This window comes from Electrophorus electricus, chromosome 16, assembly GCF_041902795.1.
Source record: "Electrophorus electricus isolate QZ-2024a chromosome 16, ASM4190279v1, whole genome shotgun sequence".
Taxonomy (NCBI): Eukaryota; Metazoa; Chordata; class Actinopteri; order Gymnotiformes; family Gymnotidae; genus Electrophorus; species Electrophorus electricus.
In genome coordinates, this window is record NC_137512.1 from 9,231,541 (window position 1) to 9,253,100 (window position 21,560).

Here is a 21,560-nt window from a genome sequence, read left to right on the forward strand (position 1 = left end):
GTTTTAGAATAAAAGGTAATGCATTATAAGAAGAATCTTTACTTTGAAACTGTGTTCTTTCCCTTTTTCACACTAAAACAGATTTGTATTCACCTTAAACACTGTTTCAGGGCAAGAGATTGTGTTTTAGACTAAAACAATGCTTTATAAGAAGAATCTTTACTTTGAAACTTTGTTCTTTACCTTTTTCACACTATGAAACAGCTTTGTATTCACCTTAAACACTGTTTCAGGGCAAGAGATTGTGTTTTAGACTAAAACGTAATACTTTATGAGAAGAATCTTTACTTTGAAACTCTGTTATTTACCTTTTTCACACTATGAAACAGCTTTGTATTCACCTTAAACACTGTTTCAGGGCAAGAGATTGTGTTGTAGACTAAAAGTTAATGCATTATAATAAGAATCTTTACTTTGAAACTCTGTTCTTTACCTTTTTCACACTATGAAACCGCTTTGTATTCACCTTAAGCACTGTTTCAGGGCAAGAGATTGTGTTTTAGACTAAAACTGCATGCTTTATAAGAAGAATCTTTACTTTGAAACTGTGTTTTTTCCCTTTTTCACACTAAAACAGCTTTGCATTCACCTTAAACTGTTTCAGGGCAAGAAATTGTGTGTGAGACTAAAACGTAATGCTTTATAAGAAGAATCTTTACTTTGAAACTCTGTTATTTACCTTTTTCACACTATGAAACAGCTTTGTATTCACCTTAAACACTGTTTAAGGGCAAGAGATTGTGTTTTAGACTAAAACGTAATGCTTTATAAGAAGAATCTTTACTTTGAAACTCTGTTATTTACCTTTTTCACACTATGAAACAGCTTTGTATTCACCTTAAACACTGTTTCAGGGCAAGAGATTGTGTTTTAGACTAAAAGTTAATGCATTATAAGAAGAATCTTTACTTTGAAACTGTGTTCTTTCCCTTTTTCACACTAAAACAGCTTTGCATTCACCTTAAACTGTTTCAGGGCAAGAGATTGTGTGTGAGACTAAAAGGTAATGCATTATAAGAAGAATCTTTACTTTGAAACTCTCTTCTTTACCTTTTTCACACTATGAAACAGATTTGTATTCACCTTAAACACTGTTTCAGGGCAAGAGATTGTGTTTTAGAATAAAAGGTAATGCATTATAAGAAGAATCTTTACTTTGAAACTCTGTTCTTTACCTTTTTAACACTGTGAAACAGCTCTGTATTCACCTTAAACACTGTTTCAGGGCAAGAGATTGTGTTTTAGACTAAAAGGTAATGCATTATAAGAAGAATCTTTACTTTGAAACTCTTTTCTTTACCTTTTTCACACTATGAAACAGATTTGTATTCACCTTAAACACTGTTTCAGGGCAAGAGATTGTGTTTTAGACTAAAACAATGCTTTATAAGAAGAATCTTTACTTTGAAACTCTGTTCTTTACCTTTTTCACACTATGAAACAGCTTTGTATTCACCTTAAACACTGTTTCAGGCCAAGAGATTGTGTTTTAGACTAAAAGTTAATGCATTATAATAAGAATCTTTACTTTGAAACTCTGTTCTTTACCTTTTTCACACTATGAAACCGCTTTGTATTCACCTTAAACACTGTTTCAGGACAAGAGATTGTGTTTTAGACTAAAACTGCATGCTTTATAAGAAGAATCTTTACTTTGAAACTCTGTTCTTTACCTTTTTAACAATAAGAAACAGCTTTGTATTCACCTTAAACACTGTTTCAGGGCAAGAGATTGTGTTTTAGAATAAAAGGTAATGCATTATAAGAAGAATCTTTACTTTGAAACTGTGTTCTTTCCCTTTTTCACACTAAAACAGATTTGTATTCACCTTAAACACTGTTTCAGGGCAAGAGATTGTGTTTTAGACTAAAACAATGCTTTATAAGAAGAATCTTTACTTTGAAACTTTGTTCTTTACCTTTTTCACACTATGAAACAGCTTTGTATTCACCTTAAACACTGTTTCAGGGCAAGAGATTGTGTTTTAGACTAAAACGTAATACTTTATGAGAAGAATCTTTACTTTGAAACTCTGTTATTTACCTTTTTCACACTATGAAACAGCTTTGTATTCACCTTAAACACTGTTTCAGGGCAAGAGATTGTGTTGTAGACTAAAAGTTAATGCATTATAATAAGAATCTTTACTTTGAAACTCTGTTCTTTACCTTTTTCACACTATGAAACCGCTTTGTATTCACCTTAAGCACTGTTTCAGGGCAAGAGATTGTGTTTTAGACTAAAACTGCATGCTTTATAAGAAGAATCTTTACTTTGAAACTGTGTTCTTTCCCTTTTTCACACTAAAACAGCTTTGCATTCACCTTAAACTGTTTCAGGGCAAGAGATTGTGTGTGAGACTAAAACGTAATGCTTTATAAGAAGAATCTTTACTTTGAAACTCTGTTATTTACCTTTTTCACACTATGAAACAGCTTTGTATTCACCTTAAACACTGTTTAAGGGCAAGAGATTGTGTTTTATACTAAAACGTAATGCTTTATAAGAAGAATCTTTACTTTGAAACTCTGTTCTTTACCTTTTTCACACTATGAAACAGCTTTGTATTCACCTTAAACACTGTTTCAGGCCAAGAGATTGTGTTTTAGACTAAAAGTTAATGCATTATAATAAGAATCTTTACTTTGAAACTCTGTTCTTTACCTTTTTCACACTATGAAACCGCTTTGTATTCACCTTAAACACTGTTTCAGGACAAGAGATTGTGTTTTAGACTAAAACTGCATGCTTTATAAGAAGAATCTTTACTTTGAAACTCTGTTCTTTACCTTTTTAACAATAAGAAACAGCTTTGTATTCACCTTAAACACTGTTTCAGGGCAAGAGATTGTGTTTTAGAATAAAAGGTAATGCATTATAAGAAGAATCTTTACTTTGAAACTGTGTTCTTTCCCTTTTTCACACTAAAACAGATTTGTATTCACCTTAAACACTGTTTCAGGGCAAGAGATTGTGTTTTAGACTAAAACAATGCTTTATAAGAAGAATCTTTACTTTGAAACTTTGTTCTTTACCTTTTTCACACTATGAAACAGCTTTGTATTCACCTTAAACACTGTTTCAGGGCAAGAGATTGTGTTTTAGACTAAAACGTAATACTTTATGAGAAGAATCTTTACTTTGAAACTCTGTTATTTACCTTTTTCACACTATGAAACAGCTTTGTATTCACCTTAAACACTGTTTCAGGGCAAGAGATTGTGTTGTAGACTAAAAGTTAATGCATTATAATAAGAATCTTTACTTTGAAACTCTGTTCTTTACCTTTTTCACACTATGAAACCGCTTTGTATTCACCTTAAGCACTGTTTCAGGGCAAGAGATTGTGTTTTAGACTAAAACTGCATGCTTTATAAGAAGAATCTTTACTTTGAAACTGTGTTCTTTCCCTTTTTCACACTAAAACAGCTTTGCATTCACCTTAAACTGTTTCAGGGCAAGAGATTGTGTGTGAGACTAAAACGTAATGCTTTATAAGAAGAATCTTTACTTTGAAACTCTGTTATTTACCTTTTTCACACTATGAAACAGCTTTGTATTCACCTTAAACACTGTTTAAGGGCAAGAGATTGTGTTTTATACTAAAACGTAATGCTTTATAAGAAGAATCTTTACTTTGAAACTCTGTTATTTACCTTTTTCACACTATGAAACAGCTTTGTATTCACCTTAAACACTGTTTCAGGGCAAGAGATTGTGTTTTAGACTAAAAGTTAATGCATTATAAGAAGAATCTTTACTTTGAAACTGTGTTCTTTCCCTTTTTCACACTAAAACAGCTTTGCATTCACCTTAAACTGTTTCAGGGCAAGAGATTGTGTGTGAGACTAAAAGGTAATGCATTATAAGAAGAATCTTTACTTTGAAACTCTCTTCTTTACCTTTTTCACACTATGAAACAGATTTGTATTCACCTTAAACACTGTTTCAGGGCAAGAGATTGTGTTTTAGAATAAAACGTAATGCTTTATAAGAAGAATCTTTACTTTGAAAATCTGTTCTTTACCTTTTTCACACTATGAAACAGCTTTGTATTCACCTTAAACACTGTTTCAGGGCAAGAGATTGTGTTTTAGACTAAAACGTAATGCTTTATAAGAATAATCTTTACTTTGAAACTCTGTTATTTACCTTTTTCACACTATGAAACAGCTTTGTATTCACCTTAAACACTGTTTCAGGGCAAGAGATTGTGTTTTAGACTAAAAGTTAATGCATTATAATAAGAATCTTTACTTTGAAACTCTGTTCTTTACCTTTTTCACACTATGAAACCGCTTTGTATTCACCTTAAACACTGTTTCAGGACAAGAGATTGTGTTTTAGACTAAAACTGCATGCTTTATAAGAAGAATCTTTACTTTGAAACTCTGTTCTTTACCTTTTTAACAATAAGAAACAGCTTTGTATTCACCTTGAACACTGTTTCAGGGCAAGAGATTGTGTTTTAGACTAAAAGGTAATGCTTTATAAGAAGAATCTTTACTTTGAAACTGTGTTCTTTCCCTTTTTCACACTAAAACAGATTTGTATTCACCTTAAACACTGTTTCAGGGCAAGAGATTGTGTTTTAGACTAAAACATTGCTTTATAAGAAGAATCTTTACTTTGAAACTCTGTTATTTACCTTTTTCACACTATGAAAGAGCTTTGTATTCACCTTAAACACTGTTTCAGGGCAAGAGATTGTGTTTTAGACTAAAAGGTAATGCATTATAAGAAGAATCTTTACTTTAAAACTCTCTTCTTTACCTTTTTCACACTATGAAACAGATTTGTATTCACATTAAACACTGTTTCAGGGCAAGAGATTGTGTTTTAGACTAAAACAATGCTTTATAAGAAGAATCTTTACTTTGAAACTCTCTTCTTTACCTTTTTAACAATAAGAAACAGCTTTGTATTCACCTTAAACACTGTTTCAGGGCAAGAGATTGTGTTTGAGACTAAAAGGTAATGCTTTATAAGAAGAATCTTTACTTTGAAACTGTGTTCTTTCCCTTTTTCACACTAAAACAGCTTTGCATTCACCTTAAACTGTTTCAGGGCAAGAGATTGTGTGTGAGACTAAAATGTAATGCATTATAAGAAGAATCTTTACTTTGAAACTCTGTTCTTTACCTTTTTCACACTATGAAACAGCTTTGTATTCACCTTAAACACTGTTTCAGGGCAAGAGATTGTGTTGTAGACTAAAAGTTAATGCATTATAATAAGAATCTTTACTTTGAAACTGTGTTCTTTCCCTTTTTCACACTAAAACAGCTTTGCATTCACCTTAAACTGTTTCAGGGAAAGAGTTTGTGTGTGAGACTAAAATGTAATGCATTATAAGAATAATCTTTACTTTGAAACTCTGTTCTTTACCTTTTTCACACTATGAAACAGCTTTGTATTCACCTTAAACACTGTTTAAGGGCAAGAGATTGTGTTTTAGACTAAAACGTAATGCTTTATAAGAAGAATCTTTACTTTGAAACTCTGTTATTTACCTTTTTCACACTATGAAAGAGCTTTGTATTCACCTTAAACACTGTTTCAGGGCAAGAGATTGTGTTTTAGACTAAAAGTTAATGAATTATAAGAAGAATCTTTACTTTGAAACTGTGTTCTTTCCCTTTTTCACACTAAAACAGCTTTGCATTCACCTTAAACTGTTTCAGGGCAAGAGATTGTGTGTGAGACTAAAATGTAATGCATTATAAGAAGAATCTTTACTTTGAAACTCTGTTCTTTACCTTTTTCACACTATGAAACAGCTTTGTATTCGCCTTAAACACTGTTTAAGGGCAAGAGATTGTGTTTTAGACTAAAACGTAATGCTTTATAAGAAGAATCTTTACTTTGAAACTCTGTTATTTACCTTTTTCACACTATGAAAGAGCTTTGTATTCACCTTAAACACTGTTTCAGGGCAAGAGATTGTGTTTTAGACTAAAAGGTAATGCATTATAAGAAGAATCTTTACTTTAAAACTCTCTTCTTTACCTTTTTCACACTATGAAACAGATTTGTATTCACATTAAACACTGTTTCAGGGCAAGAGATTGTGTTTTAGACTAAAACAATGCTTTATAAGAAGAATCTTTACTTTGAAACTTTGTTCTTTACCTTTTTCACACTATGAAACAGCTTTGTATTCACCTTAAACACTGTTTCAGGACAAGAGATTGTGTTTTAGACTAAAACGTAATGCTTTATAAGAAGAATATTTACTTTGAAACTCTGTTCTTTACCTTTTTCACACTATGAAACAGCTTTGTATTCACCTTAAACACTGTTTCAGGCCAAGAGATTGTGTTTTAGACTAAAAGTTAATGCATTATAATAAGAATCTTTACTTTGAAACTCTGTTCTTTACCTTTTTCACACTATGAAACCGCTTTGTATTCACCTTAAACACTGTTTCAGGACAAGAGATTGTGTTTTAGACTAAAACTGCATGCTTTATAAGAAGAATCTTTACTTTGAAACTCTGTTCTTTACCTTTTTAACAATAAGAAACAGCTTTGTATTCACCTTAAACACTGTTTCAGGGCAAGAGATTGTGTTTGAGACTAAAAGGTAATGCTTTATAAGAAGAATCTTTACTTTGAAACTGTGTTCTTTCCCTTTTTCACACTAAAACAGCTTTGCATTCACCTTAAACTGTTTCAGGGCAAGAGATTGTGTGTGAGACTAAAATGTAATGCATTATAAGAAGAATCTTTACTTTGAAACTCTGTTCTTTACCTTTTTCACACTATGAAACAGCTTTGTATTCACCTTAAACACTGTTTCAGGACAAGAGATTGTGTTTTAGACTAAAACTGCATGTTTTATAAGAAGTATCTTTACTTTGAAACTCTGTTCTTTACCTTTTTAACACTAAGAAACAGCTTTGTATTCACCTTAAACACTGTTTCAGGACAAGAGATTGTGTTTTAGAATAAAAGGTAATGCATTATAAGAAGAATCTTTACTTTGAAACTGTGTTCTTTCCCTTTTTCACACTAAAACAGATTTGTATTCACCTTAAACACTGTTTCAGGGCAAGAGATTGTGTTTTAGACTAAAACAATGCTTTATAAGAAGAATCTTTACTTTGAAACTTTGTTCTTTACCTTTTTCACACTATGAAACAGCTTTGTATTCACCTTAAACACTGTTTCAGGGCAAGAGATTGTGTTTTAGACTAAAACGTAATACTTTATAAGAAGAATCTTTACTTTGAAACTCTGTTATTTACCTTTTTCACACTATGAAACAGCTTTGTATTCACCTTAAACACTGTTTCAGGGCAAGAGATTGTGTGTGAGACTAAAATGTAATGCATTATAAGAAGAATCTTTACTTTGAAACTCTGTTCTTTACCTTTTTCACACTTTGAAACCGCTTTGTATTCACCTTAAACACTGTTTCAGTACAAGAGATTGTGTTTTAGACTAAAACTGCATGCTTTATAAGAAGAATCTTTACTTTGAAACTCTGTTCTTTACCTTTTTAACAATAAGAAACAGCTTTGTATTCACCTTAATCACTGTTTCAGGGCAAGAGATTGTGTTTGAGACTAAAAGGTAATGCTTTATAAGAAGAATCTTTACTTTGAAACTGTGTTCTTTCCCTTTTTCACACTAAAACAGCTTTGCATTCACCTTAAACTGTTTCAGGGCAAGAGATTGTGTGTGAGACTAAAATGTAATGCATTATAAGAAGAATCTTTACTTTGAAACTCTGTTCTTTACCTTTTTCACACTATGAAACAGCTTTGTATTCACCTTAAACACTGTTTCAGGACAAGAGATTGTGTTTTAGACTAAAACTGCATGTTTTATAAGAAGTATCTTTACTTTGAAACTCTGTTCTTTACCTTTTTAACACTAAGAAACAGCTTTGTATTCACCTTAAACACTGTTTCAGGACAAGAGATTGTGTTTTAGAATAAAAGGTAATGCATTATAAGAAGAATCTTTACTTTGAAACTGTGTTCTTTCCCTTTTTCACACTAAAACAGATTTGTATTCACCTTAAACACTGTTTCAGGGCAAGAGATTGTGTTTTAGACTAAAACAATGCTTTATAAGAAGAATCTTTACTTTGAAACTTTGTTCTTTACCTTTTTCACACTATGAAACAGCTTTGTATTCACCTTAAACACTGTTTCAGGGCAAGAGATTGTGTTTTAGACTAAAACGTAATGCTTTATAAGAAGAATCTTTACTTTGAAACTCTGTTATTTACCTTTTTCACACTATGAATCAGCTTTGTATTCACCTTAAACACTGTTTCAGGGCAAGAGATTGTGTTGTAGACTAAAAGTTAATGCATTATAATAAGAATCTTTACTTTGAAACTCTGTTCTTTACCTTTTTCACACTATTAAACCGCTTTGTATTCAACTTAAGCACTGTTTTAGGGCAAGAGATTGTGTTTTAGACTAAAACTGCATGCTTTATAAGAAGAATCTTTACTTTGAAACTGTGTTCTTTCCCTTTTTCACACTAAAACAGCTTTGCATTCACCTTAAACTGTTTCAGGGCAAGAGATTGTGTGTGAGACTAAAATGTAATGCATTATAAGAATAATCTTTACTTTGAAACTCTGTTCTTTACCTTTTTCACACTATGAAACAGCTTTGTATTCACCTTAAACACTGTTTCAGGGCAAGAGATTGTGTTTTAGACTAAAACGTAATGCTTTATAAGAAGAATCTTTACTTTGAAACTCTGTTATTTACCCTTTTCACACTATGAAACAGCTTTGTATTCACCTTAAACACTGTTTCAGGGCAAGAGATTGTGTTTTAGACTAAAAGTTAATGCATTATAAGAAGAATCTTTACTTTGAAACTGTGTTCTTTCCCTTTTTCACACTAAAACAGCTTTGCATTCACCTTAAACTGTTTCAGGGCAAGAGATTGTGTGTGAGACTAAAATGGAATGCATTATAAGAAGAATCTTTACTTTGAAACTCTGTTCTTTACCTTTTTAACAATAAGAAACAGATTTGTATTCACCTTAAACACTGTTTCAGGGCAAGAGATTGTGTTTGAGACTAAAAGGTAATGCTTTATAAGAAGAATCTTTACTTTGAAACTGTGTTCTTTCCCTTTTTCACACTAAAACAGCTTTGCATTCACCTTAAACTGTTTCAGGGCAAGAGATTGTGTGTGAGACTAAAATGTAATGCATTATAAGAAGAATCTTTACTTTGAAACTCTGTTCTTTACCTTTTTCACACTATGAAACAGCTTTGTATTCGCCTTAAACACTGTTTCAGGACAAGAGATTGTGTTTTAGAATAAAAGGTAATGCATTATAAGAAGAATCTTTACTTTGAAACTCTGTTCTTTACCTTTTTAACACTGTGAAACAGCTCTGTATTCACCTTAAACACTGTTTCAGGGCAAGAGATTGTGTTTTAGACTAAAAGGTAATGCATTATAAGAAGAATCTTTACTTTGAAACTCTCTAGTTTACCTTTTTCACACTATGAAACAGATTTATATTCACCTTAAACACTGTTTCAGGGCAAGAGATTGTGTTTTAGACTAAAACAATGCTTTATAAGAAGAATCTTTACTTTGAAACTTTATTCTTTACCTTTTTCACACTATGAAACAGCTTTGTATTCACCTTAAACACTGTTTCAGGACAAGAGATTGTGTTTTAGACTAAAACGTAATGCTTTATAAGAAGAATATTTACTTTGAAACTCTGTTCTTTACCTTTTTCACACTATGAAACAGCTTTGTATTCAACTTAAACACTGTTTCAGGGCAAGAGATTGTGTTTTAGACTAAAACGTAATGCTTTATAAGAAGAATCTTTACTTTGAAACTCTGTTCTTTACCTTTTTCACACTATGAAACAGCTTTGTATTCACCTTAAACACTGTTTCAGGCCAAGAGATTGTGTTTTAGACTAAAAGTTAATGCATTATAATAAGAATCTTTACTTTGAAACTCTGTTCTTTACCTTTTTCACACTATGAAACCGCTTTGTATTCACCTTAAACACTGTTTCAGGACAAGAGATTGTGTTTTAGACTAAAACTGCATGCTTTATAAGAAGAATCTTTACTTTGAAACTCTGTTCTTTACCTTTTTAACAATAAGAAACAGCTTTGTATTCACCTTAAACACTGTTTCAGGGCAAGAGATTGTGTTTGAGACTAAAAGGTAATGCTTTATAAGAAGAATCTTTACTTTGAAACTGTGTTCTTTCCCTTTTTCACACTAAAACAGCTTTGCATTCACCTTAAACTGTTTCAGGGCAAGAGATTGTGTGTGAGACTAAAATGTAATGCATTATAAGAAGAATCTTTACTTTGAAACTCTGTTCTTTACCTTTTTCACACTATGAAACAGCTTTGTATTCACCTTAAACACTGTTTCAGGACAAGAGATTGTGTTTTAGAATAAAAGGTAATGCATTATAAGAAGAATCTTTACTTTGAAACTGTGTTCTTTCCCTTTTTCACACTAAAACAGATTTGTATTCACCTTAAACACTGTTTCAGGGCAAGAGATTGTGTTTTAGACTAAAACAATGCTTTATAAGAAGAATCTTTACTTTGAAACTTTGTTCTTTACCTTTTTCACACTATGAAACAGCTTTGTATTCACCTTAAACACTGTTTCAGGGCAAGAGATTGTGTTTTAGACTAAAACGTAATACTTTATAAGAAGAATCTTTACTTTGAAACTCTGTTATTTACCTTTTTCACACTATGAAACAGCTTTGTATTCACCTTAAACACTGTTTCAGGGCAAGAGATTGTGTGTGAGACTAAAATGTAATGCATTATAAGAAGAATCTTTACTTTGAAACTCTGTTCTTTACCTTTTTCACACTTTGAAACCGCTTTGTATTCACCTTAAACACTGTTTCAGTACAAGAGATTGTGTTTTAGACTAAAACTGCATGCTTTATAAGAAGAATCTTTACTTTGAAACTCTGTTCTTTACCTTTTTAACAATAAGAAACAGCTTTGTATTCACCTTAATCACTGTTTCAGGGCAAGAGATTGTGTTTGAGACTAAAAGGTAATGCTTTATAAGAAGAATCTTTACTTTGAAACTGTGTTCTTTCCCTTTTTCACACTAAAACAGCTTTGCATTCACCTTAAACTGTTTCAGGGCAAGAGATTGTGTGTGAGACTAAAATGTAATGCATTATAAGAAGAATCTTTACTTTGAAACTCTGTTCTTTACCTTTTTCACACTATGAAACAGCTTTGTATTCACCTTAAACACTGTTTCAGGACAAGAGATTGTGTTTTAGACTAAAACTGCATGTTTTATAAGAAGTATCTTTACTTTGAAACTCTGTTCTTTACCTTTTTAACACTAAGAAACAGCTTTGTATTCACCTTAAACACTGTTTCAGGACAAGAGATTGTGTTTTAGAATAAAAGGTAATGCATTATAAGAAGAATCTTTACTTTGAAACTGTGTTCTTTCCCTTTTTCACACTAAAACAGATTTGTATTCACCTTAAACACTGTTTCAGGGCAAGAGATTGTGTTTTAGACTAAAACAATGCTTTATAAGAAGAATCTTTACTTTGAAACTTTGTTCTTTACCTTTTTCACACTATGAAACAGCTTTGTATTCACCTTAAACACTGTTTCAGGGCAAGAGATTGTGTTTTAGACTAAAACGTAATGCTTTATAAGAAGAATCTTTACTTTGAAACTCTGTTATTTACCTTTTTCACACTATGAATCAGCTTTGTATTCACCTTAAACACTGTTTCAGGGCAAGAGATTGTGTTGTAGACTAAAAGTTAATGCATTATAATAAGAATCTTTACTTTGAAACTCTGTTCTTTACCTTTTTCACACTATGAAACCGCTTTGTATTCAACTTAAGCACTGTTTTAGGGCAAGAGATTGTGTTTTAGACTAAAACTGCATGCTTTATAAGAAGAATCTTTACTTTGAAACTGTGTTCTTTCCCTTTTTCACACTAAAACAGCTTTGCATTCACCTTAAACTGTTTCAGGGCAAGAGATTGTGTGTGAGACTAAAATGTAATGCATTATAAGAATAATCTTTACTTTGAAACTCTGTTCTTTACCTTTTTCACACTATGAAACAGCTTTGTATTCACCTTAAACACTGTTTCAGGGCAAGAGATTGTGTTTTAGACTAAAACGTAATGCTTTATAAGAAGAATCTTTACTTTGAAACTCTGTTATTTACCCTTTTCACACTATGAAACAGCTTTGTATTCACCTTAAACACTGTTTCAGGGCAAGAGATTGTGTTTTAGACTAAAAGTTAATGCATTATAAGAAGAATCTTTACTTTGAAACTGTGTTCTTTCCCTTTTTCACACTAAAACAGCTTTGCATTCACCTTAAACTGTTTCAGGGCAAGAGATTGTGTGTGAGACTAAAATGGAATGCATTATAAGAAGAATCTTTACTTTGAAACTCTGTTCTTTACCTTTTTAACAATAAGAAACAGCTTTGTATTCACCTTAAACACTGTTTCAGGGCAAGAGATTGTGTTTGAGACTAAAAGGTAATGCTTTATAAGAAGAATCTTTACTTTGAAACTGTGTTCTTTCCCTTTTTCACACTAAAACAGCTTTGCATTCACCTTAAACTGTTTCAGGGCAAGAGATTGTGTGTGAGACTAAAATGTAATGCATTATAAGAAGAATCTTTACTTTGAAACTCTGTTCTTTACCTTTTTCACACTATGAAACAGCTTTGTATTCGCCTTAAACACTGTTTCAGGACAAGAGATTGTGTTTTAGAATAAAAGGTAATGCATTATAAGAAGAATCTTTACTTTGAAACTCTGTTCTTTACCTTTTTAACACTGTGAAACAGCTCTGTATTCACCTTAAACACTGTTTCAGGGCAAGAGATTGTGTTTTAGACTAAAAGGTAATGCATTATAAGAAGAATCTTTACTTTGAAACTCTCTAGTTTACCTTTTTCACACTATGAAACAGATTTATATTCACCTTAAACACTGTTTCAGGGCAAGAGATTGTGTTTTAGACTAAAACAATGCTTTATAAGAAGAATCTTTACTTTGAAACTTTATTCTTTACCTTTTTCACACTATGAAACAGCTTTGTATTCACCTTAAACACTGTTTCAGGACAAGAGATTGTGTTTTAGACTAAAACGTAATGCTTTATAAGAAGAATATTTACTTTGAAACTCTGTTCTTTACCTTTTTCACACTATGAAACAGCTTTGTATTCAACTTAAACACTGTTTCAGGGCAAGAGATTGTGTTTTAGACTAAAACGTAATGCTTTATAAGAAGAATCTTTACTTTGAAACTCTGTTCTTTACCTTTTTCACACTATGAAACAGCTTTGTATTCACCTTAAACACTGTTTCAGGCCAAGAGATTGTGTTTTAGACTAAAAGTTAATGCATTATAATAAGAATCTTTACTTTGAAACTCTGTTCTTTACCTTTTTCACACTATGAAACCGCTTTGTATTCACCTTAAACACTGTTTCAGGACAAGAGATTGTGTTTTAGACTAAAACTGCATGCTTTATAAGAAGAATCTTTACTTTGAAACTCTGTTCTTTACCTTTTTAACAATAAGAAACAGCTTTGTATTCACCTTAAACACTGTTTCAGGGCAAGAGATTGTGTTTGAGACTAAAAGGTAATGCTTTATAAGAAGAATCTTTACTTTGAAACTGTGTTCTTTCCCTTTTTCACACTAAAACAGCTTTGCATTCACCTTAAACTGTTTCAGGGCAAGAGATTGTGTGTGAGACTAAAATGTAATGCATTATAAGAAGAATCTTTACTTTGAAACTCTGTTCTTTACCTTTTTCACACTATGAAACAGCTTTGTATTCACCTTAAACACTGTTTCAGGACAAGAGATTGTGTTTTAGAATAAAAGGTAATGCATTATAAGAAGAATCTTTACTTTGAAACTGTGTTCTTTCCCTTTTTCACACTAAAACAGATTTGTATTCACCTTAAACACTGTTTCAGGGCAAGAGATTGTGTTTTAGACTAAAACAATGCTTTATAAGAAGAATCTTTACTTTGAAACTTTGTTCTTTACCTTTTTCACACTATGAAACAGCTTTGTATTCACCTTAAACACTGTTTCAGGGCAAGAGATTGTGTTTTAGACTAAAACGTAATGCTTTATAAGAAGAATCTTTACTTTGAAACTCTGTTATTTACCTTTTTCACACTATGAATCAGCTTTGTATTCACCTTAAACACTGTTTCAGGGCAAGAGATTGTGTTGTAGACTAAAAGTTAATGCATTATAATAAGAATCTTTACTTTGAAACTCTGTTCTTTACCTTTTTCACACTATGAAACCGCTTTGTATTCAACTTAAGCACTGTTTTAGGGCAAGAGATTGTGTTTTAGACTAAAACTGCATGCTTTATAAGAAGAATCTTTACTTTGAAACTGTGTTCTTTCCCTTTTTCACACTAAAACAGCTTTGCATTCACCTTAAACTGTTTCAGGGCAAGAGATTGTGTGTGAGACTAAAATGGAATGCATTATAAGAAGAATCTTTACTTTGAAACTCTGTTCTTTACCTTTTTAACAATAAGAAACAGATTTGTATTCACCTTAAACACTGTTTCAGGGCAAGAGATTGTGTTTGAGACTAAAAGGTAATGCTTTATAAGAAGAATCTTTACTTTGAAACTGTGTTCTTTCCCTTTTTCACACTAAAACAGCTTTGCATTCACCTTAAACTGTTTCAGGGCAAGAGATTGTGTGTGAGACTAAAATGTAATGCATTATAAGAAGAATCTTTACTTTGAAACTCTGTTCTTTACCTTTTTCACACTATGAAACAGCTTTGTATTCGCCTTAAACACTGTTTCAGGACAAGAGATTGTGTTTTAGAATAAAAGGTAATGCATTATAAGAAGAATCTTTACTTTGAAACTCTGTTCTTTACCTTTTTAACACTGTGAAACAGCTCTGTATTCACCTTAAACACTGTTTCAGGGCAAGAGATTGTGTTTTAGACTAAAAGGTAATGCATTATAAGAAGAATCTTTACTTTGAAACTCTCTTCTTTACCTTTTTCACACTATGAAACAGATTTGTATTCACCTTAAACACTGTTTCAGGGCAAGAGATTGTGTTTTAGACTAAAACAATGCTTTATAAGAAGAATCTTTACTTTGAAACTTTATTCTTTACCTTTTTCACACTATGAAACAGCTTTGTATTCACCTTAAACACTGTTTCAGGACAAGAGATTGTGTTTTAGACTAAAAGTTAATGCATTATAATAAGAATCTTTACTTTGAAACTCTGTTCTTTACCTTTTTCACACTATGAAACCGCTTTGTATTCACCTTAAACACTGTTTCAGGACAAGAGATTGTGTTTTAGACTAAAACTGCATGCTTTATAAGAAGAATCTTTACTTTGAAACTCTGTTCTTTACCTTTTTAACAATAAGAAACAGCTTTGTATTCACCTTAAACACTGTTTCAGGGCAAGAGATTGTGTTTGAGACTAAAAGGTAATGCTTTATAAGAAGAATCTTTACTTTGAAACTGTGTTCTTTCCCTTTTTCACACTAAAACAGCTTTGCATTCACCTTAAACTGTTTCAGGGCAAGAGATTGTGTGTGAGACTAAAATGTAATGCATTATAAGAAGAATCTTTACTTTGAAACTCTGTTCTTTACCTTTTTCACACTATGAAACAGCTTTGTATTCACCTTAAACACTGTTTCAGGACAAGAGATTGTGTTTTAGACTAAAACTGCATGTTTTATAAGAAGTAGCTTTACTTTGAAACTCTGTTCTTTACCTTTTTAACACTAAGAAACAGCTTTGTATTCACCTTAAACACTGTTTCAGGACAAGAGATTGTGTTTTAGAATAAAAGGTAATGCATTATAAGAAGAATCTTTACTTTGAAACTGTGTTCTTTCCCTTTTTCACACTAAAACAGATTTGTATTCACCTTAAACACTGTTTCAGGGCAAGAGATTGTGTTTTAGACTAAAACAATGCTTTATAAGAAGAATCTTTACTTTGAAACTTTGTTCTTTACCTTTTTCACACTATGAAACAGCTTTGTATTCACCTTAAACACTGTTTCAGGGCAAGAGATTGTGTTTTAGACTAAAACGTAATACTTTATGAGAAGAATCTTTACTTTGAAACTCTGTTATTTACCTTTTTCACACTATGAAACAGCTTTGTATTCACCTTAAACACTGTTTCAGGGCAAGAGATTGTGTTGTAGACTAAAAGTTAATGCATTATAATAAGAATCTTTACTTTGAAACTCTGTTCTTTACCTTTTTCACACTATGAAACCGCTTTGTATTCACCTTAAGCACTGTTTCAGGGCAAGAGATTGTGTTTTAGACTAAAACTGCATGCTTTATAAGAAGAATCTTTACTTTGAAACTGTGTTTTTTCCCTTTTTCACACTAAAACAGCTTTGCATTCACCTTAAACTGTTTCAGGGCAAGAAATTGTGTGTGAGACTAAAACGTAATGCTTTATAAGAAGAATCTTTACTTTGAAACTCTGTTATTTACCTTTTTCACACTATGAAACAGCTTTGTATTCACCTTAAACACTGTTTAAGGGCAAGAGATTGTGTTTTAGACTAAAACGTAATGCTTTATAAGAAGAATCTTTACTTTGAAACTCTGTTATTTACCTTTTTCACACTATGAAACAGCTTTGTATTCACCTTAAACACTGTTTCAGGGCAAGAGATTGTGTTTTAGACTAAAAGTTAATGCATTATAAGAAGAATCTTTACTTTGAAACTGTGTTCTTTCCCTTTTTCACACTAAAACAGCTTTGCATTCACCTTAAACTGTTTCAGGGCAAGAGATTGTGTGTGAGACTAAAAGGTAATGCATTATAAGAAGAATCTTTACTTTGAAACTCTCTTCTTTACCTTTTTCACACTATGAAACAGATTTGTATTCACCTTAAACACTGTTTCAGGGCAAGAGATTGTGTTTTAGAATAAAAGGTAATGCATTATAAGAAGAATCTTTACTTTGAAACTCTGTTCTTTACCTTTTTAACACTGTGAAACAGCTCTGTATTCACCTTAAACACTGTTTCAGGGCAAGAGATTGTGTTTTAGACTAAAAGGTAATGCATTATAAGAAGAATCTTTACTTTGAAACTCTTTTCTTTACCTTTTTCACACTATGAAACAGATTTGTATTCACCTTAAACACTGTTTCAGGGCAAGAGATTGTGTTTTAGACTAAAACAATGCTTTATAAGAAGAATCTTTACTTTGAAACTTTATTCTTTACCTTTTTCACACTATGAAACAGCTTTGTATTCACCTTAAACACTGTTTCAGGACAAGAGATTGTGTTTTAGACTAAAACGTAATGCTTTATAAGAAGAATATTTACTTTGAAACTCTGTTCTTTACCTTTTTCACACTATGAAACAGCTTTGTATTCAACTTAAACACTGTTTCAGGGCAAGAGATTGTGTTTTAGACTAAAACGTAATGCTTTATAAGAAGAATCTTTACTTTGAAACTCTGTTCTTTACCTTTTTCACACTATGAAACAGCTTTGTATTCACCTTAAACACTGTTTCAGGCCAAGAGATTGTGTTTTAGACTAAAAGTTAATGCATTATAATAAGAATCTTTACTTTGAAACTCTGTTCTTTACCTTTTTCACACTATGAAACCGCTTTGTATTCACCTTAAACACTGTTTCAGGACAAGAGATTGTGTTTTAGACTAAAACTGCATGCTTTATAAGAAGAATCTTTACTTTGAAACTCTGTTCTTTACCTTTTTAACAATAAGAAACAGCTTTGTATTCACCTTAAACACTGTTTCAGGGCAAGAGATTGTGTTTTAGAATAAAAGGTAATGCATTATAAGAAGAATCTTTACTTTGAAACTGTGTTCTTTCCCTTTTTCACACTAAAACAGATTTGTATTCACCTTAAACACTGTTTCAGGGCAAGAGATTGTGTTTTAGACTAAAACAATGCTTTATAAGAAGAATCTTTACTTTGAAACTTTGTTCTTTACCTTTTTCACACTATGAAACAGCTTTGTATTCACCTTAAACACTGTTTCAGGGCAAGAGATTGTGTTTTAGACTAAAACGTAATACTTTATGAGAAGAATCTTTACTTTGAAACTCTGTTATTTACCTTTTTCACACTATGAAACAGCTTTGTATTCACCTTAAACACTGTTTCAGGGCAAGAGATTGTGTTGTAGACTAAAAGTTAATGCATTATAATAAGAATCTTTACTTTGAAACTCTGTTCTTTACCTTTTTCACACTATGAAACCGCTTTGTATTCACCTTAAGCACTGTTTCAGGGCAAGAGATTGTGTTTTAGACTAAAACTGCATGCTTTATAAGAAGAATCTTTACTTTGAAACTGTGTTCTTTCCCTTTTTCACACTAAAACAGCTTTGCATTCACCTTAAACTGTTTCAGGGCAAGAGATTGTGTGTGAGACTAAAACGTAATGCTTTATAAGAAGAATCTTTACTTTGAAACTCTGTTATTTACCTTTTTCACACTATGAAACAGCTTTGTATTCACCTTAAACACTGTTTAAGGGCAAGAGATTGTGTTTTATACTAAAACGTAATGCTTTATAAGAAGAATCTTTACTTTGAAACTCTGTTCTTTACCTTTTTCACACTATGAAACAGCTTTGTATTCACCTTAAACACTGTTTCAGGCCAAGAGATTGTGTTTTAGACTAAAAGTTAATGCATTATAATAAGAATCTTTACTTTGAAACTCTGTTCTTTACCTTTTTCACACTATGAAACCGCTTTGTATTCACCTTAAACACTGTTTCAGGACAAGAGATTGTGTTTTAGACTAAAACTGCATGCTTTATAAGAAGAATCTTTACTTTGAAACTCTGTTCTTTACCTTTTTAACAATAAGAAACAGCTTTGTATTCACCTTAAACACTGTTTCAGGGCAAGAGATTGTGTTTTAGAATAAAAGGTAATGCATTATAAGAAGAATCTTTACTTTGAAACTGTGTTCTTTCCCTTTTTCACACTAAAACAGATTTGTATTCACCTTAAACACTGTTTCAGGGCAAGAGATTGTGTTTTAGACTAAAACAATGCTTTATAAGAAGAATCTTTACTTTGAAACTTTGTTCTTTACCTTTTTCACACTATGAAACAGCTTTGTATTCACCTTAAACACTGTTTCAGGGCAAGAGATTGTGTTTTAGACTAAAACGTAATACTTTATGAGAAGAATCTTTACTTTGAAACTCTGTTATTTACCTTTTTCACACTATGAAACAGCTTTGTATTCACCTTAAACACTGTTTCAGGGCAAGAGATTGTGTTGTAGACTAAAAGTTAATGCATTATAATAAGAATCTTTACTTTGAAACTCTGTTCTTTACCTTTTTCACACTATGAAACCGCTTTGTATTCACCTTAAGCACTGTTTCAGGGCAAGAGATTGTGTTTTAGACTAAAACTGCATGCTTTATAAGAAGAATCTTTACTTTGAAACTGTGTTCTTTCCCTTTTTCACACTAAAACAGCTTTGCATTCACCTTAAACTGTTTCAGGGCAAGAGATTGTGTGTGAGACTAAAACGTAATGCTTTATAAGAAGAATCTTTACTTTGAAACTCTGTTATTTACCTTTTTCACACTATGAAACAGCTTTGTATTCACCTTAAACACTGTTTAAGGGCAAGAGATTGTGTTTTATACTAAAACGTAATGCTTTATAAGAAGAATCTTTACTTTGAAACTCTGTTATTTACCTTTTTCACACTATGAAACAGCTTTGTATTCACCTTAAACACTGTTTCAGGGCAAGAGATTGTGTTTTAGACTAAAAGTTAATGCATTATAAGAAGAATCTTTACTTTGAAACTGTGTTCTTTCCCTTTTTCACACTAAAACAGCTTTGCATTCACCTTAAACTGTTTCAGGGCAAGAGATTGTGTGTGAGACTAAAAGGTAATGCATTATAAGAAGAATCTTTACTTTGAAACTCTCTTCTTTACCTTTTTCACACTATGAAACAGATTTGTATTCACCTTAAACACTGTTTCAGGGCAAGAGATTGTGTTTTAGAATAAAACGTAATGCTTTATAAGAAGAATCTTTACTTTGAAAATCTGTTCTTTACCTTTTTCACACTATGAAACAGCTTTGTATTCACCTTAAACACTGTTTCAGGGCAAGAGATTGTGTTTTAGACTAAAACGTAATGCTTTATAAGAATAATCTTTACTTTGAAACTCTGTTATTTACCTTTTTCACACTATGAAACAGCTTTGTATTCACCTTAAACACTGTTTCAGGGCAAGAGATTGTGTTTTAGACTAAAAGTTAATGCATTATAATAAGAATCTTTACTTTGAAACTCTGTTCTTTACCTTTTTCACACTATGAAACCGCTTTGTATTCACCTTAAACACTGTTTCAGGACAAGAGATTGTGTTTTAGACTAAAACTGCATGCTTTATAAGAAGAATCTTTACTTTGAAACTCTGTTCTTTACCTTTTTAACAATAAGAAACAGCTTTGTATTCACCTTGAACACTGTTTCAGGGCAAGAGATTGTGTTTTAGACTAAAAGGTAATGCTTTATAAGAAGAATCTTTACTTTGAAACTGTGTTCTTTCCCTTTTTCACACTAAAACAGATTTGTATTCACCTTAAACACTGTTTCAGGGCAAGAGATTGTGTTTTAGACTAAAACATTGCTTTATAAGAAGAATCTTTACTTTGAAACTCTGTTATTTACCTTTTTCACACTATGAAAGAGCTTTGTATTCACCTTAAACACTGTTTCAGGGCAAGAGATTGTGTTTTAGACTAAAAGGTAATGCATTATAAGAAGAATCTTTACTTTAAAACTCTCTTCTTTACCTTTTTCACACTATGAAACAGATTTGTATTCACATTAAACACTGTTTCAGGGCAAGAGATTGTGTTTTAGACTAAAACAATGCTTTATAAGAAGAATCTTTACTTTGAAACTCTCTTCTTTACCTTTTTAACAATAAGAAACAGCTTTGTATTCACCTTAAACACTGTTTCAGGGCAAGAGATTGTGTTTGAGACTAAAAGGTAATGCTTTATAAGAAGAATCTTTACTTTGAAACTGTGTTCTTTCCCTTTTTCACACTAAAACAGCTTTGCATTCACCTTAAACTGTTTCAGGGCAAGAGATTGTGTGTGAGACTAAAATGTAATGCATTATAAGAAGAATCTTTACTTTGAAACTCTGTTCTTTACCTTTTTCACACTATGAAACAGCTTTGTATTCACCTTAAACACTGTTTCAGGGCAAGAGATTGTGTTGTAGACTAAAAGTTAATGCATTATAATAAGAATCTTTACTTTGAAACTGTGTTCTTTCCCTTTTTCACACTAAAACAGCTTTGCATTCACCTTAAACTGTTTCAGGGAAAGAGTTTGTGTGTGAGACTAAAATGTAATGCATTATAAGAATAATCTTTACTTTGAAACTCTGTTCTTTACCTTTTTCACACTATGAAACAGCTTTGTATTCACCTTAAACACTGTTTAAGGGCAAGA